Source organism: Octopus bimaculoides, chromosome 2, assembly GCF_001194135.2.
Source record: "Octopus bimaculoides isolate UCB-OBI-ISO-001 chromosome 2, ASM119413v2, whole genome shotgun sequence".
In the NCBI taxonomy this organism is placed as follows: Eukaryota; Metazoa; Mollusca; class Cephalopoda; order Octopoda; family Octopodidae; genus Octopus; species Octopus bimaculoides.
This window is the reverse complement of record NC_068982.1, coordinates 87652834-87655162: the sequence shown is the minus strand read 5'-3', so window position 1 is coordinate 87655162 and position 2329 is coordinate 87652834. Positions and strand designations below refer to the sequence as shown.

Sequence of the window (2329 nt, the reverse complement as noted above, 5' to 3'; positions counted from 1 at the left end):
GTGTGTGTGTGTGTGTGTGTGTGTGTGTGTGTGTGTGTGTGTGTGTGTGTGTGTGTGTGTGCGTGTGTGTGTATGTATGTATATGTATGTGTTATGTGTGTGTATGCATGTGTGTGTGTATGAATGTGTGTGTATTTATGGCAACGGAAGCAAGTGGAAGGACCGAGAGAGAGAAACAGACAAACGTTGGCGGTAAAGAGAGTGGTGTGGTCAAAAATCCAGGTACATGGTGAAAGGGAATGAAACTAGATCTTTAGAGAAGAAAGTTAGAAAACGCTTATACTCCCGAAACAAAGGATCGCTGGGACACCATGTTGGCCATCGGTTGTTTTGGTCTCATTTAACTAACATGAAACTAAAAACAACACTAATAGTACCATGAAGTTCAAAGCACTTTAATCTTCTCCACTTTTTAAATCGTTTTTACATAGATACAAATATGAAGTAAACATAAACTACAGAGTCAGGCTATAATATAATTCTTGCATAATTCAATTTCAGGTCAGGAAATACACACACTAGTAAGTATATTCAACCACAGTTTCGATCTTGTGTATATATGTTTGTTTTAATATCTGTGAATGTTTGCTCATGTTTGTGAATGGGTGCGTATCTACATCTGTGCATCTGTGTATGAGTTTATCATATCTATGTACAAGTATGAGACGTTTGGCACGGCCGTTTTGGTGTCGCCTATGTGGCGTCGCTGATTCAATGCTGACTTATTTGACATCAGACATTTTCATGTAGTTCTTGTTTTCTCCCTCTGCGTGTATGTGTATGTTTATGAGGGTGGATTTATTTCTCTTTATGTGCATAAGGAGAAGGAAAGTGTTTATGTCTATTTTGTTCAATTAATAAATTGTAATGTCTGCATCTTCTCTCTGTTTCTCTCTCTCTCTCTCTCTCTCTCTCTCTCTCTCTCTCTCTCTCTCTCTCTCTCTCTCTCTCTCTCTCTCTCTCTCTCTCTCTCTCTCTCTCTCATTCTATTACCCAGTACAAGAATATTTCTAAGCTCGTGTGCGTAAGTACGTACATGCGTGCGTGTGTGTGTGTTATATATAGGTTTGGTGATGCAAACAGAACAGAACTGAAAACGCATACACACACCACAAATCTGTGGTACTGAACAGAATATTTGCTGTAGCCTATCTTTTATACCAAGACAAAACATGTACATGATAACACTTCCAATCAGTTAAAATCACAAGCTATGAGAGCCAGTGCTTGGTACTGCATCAGGGCATTTATTATTATCATCATCATCATCATCATCATCATCATCATCATCATCATCATCATTATCATTATTATTATTATCATTATGATTATTATTATTATTATTATTATTTAATCGCCGGAAGATACGAAGAGACTCAAGGGTCGATAATTTTGTGTATTGGCGCTTGCCAAACTTTGATAAGTGCTATGCTCAAAACTCTCGGACCTTACGTCATTTTGTAAATTACTCTGGTTGTTAATAATACTAACAGAAAACCGCGCTCTGGGCGGTTTTTTGCTAGCCACTTGACAATATTTTCACATTTGATTCCCAATTCTAATAATTTTTATATTTTACGTCTAATTATTTCTTTGTGTGATAGTAAATATTTGTATAATAGTAAACTTGTTTGGTAAATATTGTTTTCATTATTTCATCACAGTCATAATCTCTCTTTTTTAAACAAACATCAAGGTAGTACATCTACGGAGGGGAGCAGTTTGTTAAGTTTTTACATTCCCCGCAAAGCAACGTAGAGGTTTCAGTTCTGCAACCTATCTGTAAGTTTTGCAGTGTGTGTGTGTGTGTGTGAGAGAGAGAGAGAGAACATTGCAAACAATGAATGAAATAAACATGAAATGAAAAAATAGTATAAATAAAAGGGCATAACTATAGATGTATACGCCCCCGACTTTGTTGCCTCATAACATCCAGAAAAATGGATACTTTTTAACAAAAAATTCCTCCAAATACCGCTTAGATGTTGTGGCTTCAGAAGATATGGGGATTTATGGGAAAGAATTTTTCCGAGGTGGGGGAGAGGAGTTTGGGAAAATTCACGTGATCCGACTTTTTCCCCCGTAACTTCCAGGAAATTAGTATCTTTTAATGAAACTTTATACAAATACCTTTCAAACGACATAGATTATGATCATAAAGAAATTTGTTGGGAAATTTTTTTCCGAGGGGGTGGGGAGAGGAGTTTCGGATCAGGAAGACCAAATAAGTTAGAACTACTCTCTTTTGACGGGGATTTCCCCCATTTTTTTAGACCACAGCCTTCGAAATGATGGGATGGAGTGGGGGCATCTTCGTATGAGAACATTT

At 37.1% G+C, this 2329-nt stretch overlaps 1 protein-coding gene across 1 annotated transcript in view; it reads left to right on the top strand.

Annotated features, from left to right (window-relative positions):
• Nucleotides 1-474: 474 nt before the first annotated feature.
• LOC106875866 (peritrophin-44) overlaps nt 475-2329 on the top strand; it is an 18641-nt gene continuing 16786 nt past the window's right edge. The window contains exon 1 of the mRNA XM_014924168.2: nt 475-521. The gene's annotated coding sequence lies outside the window, so the exon portion shown is untranslated. The remainder of the gene's footprint in view (nt 522-2329) is intronic.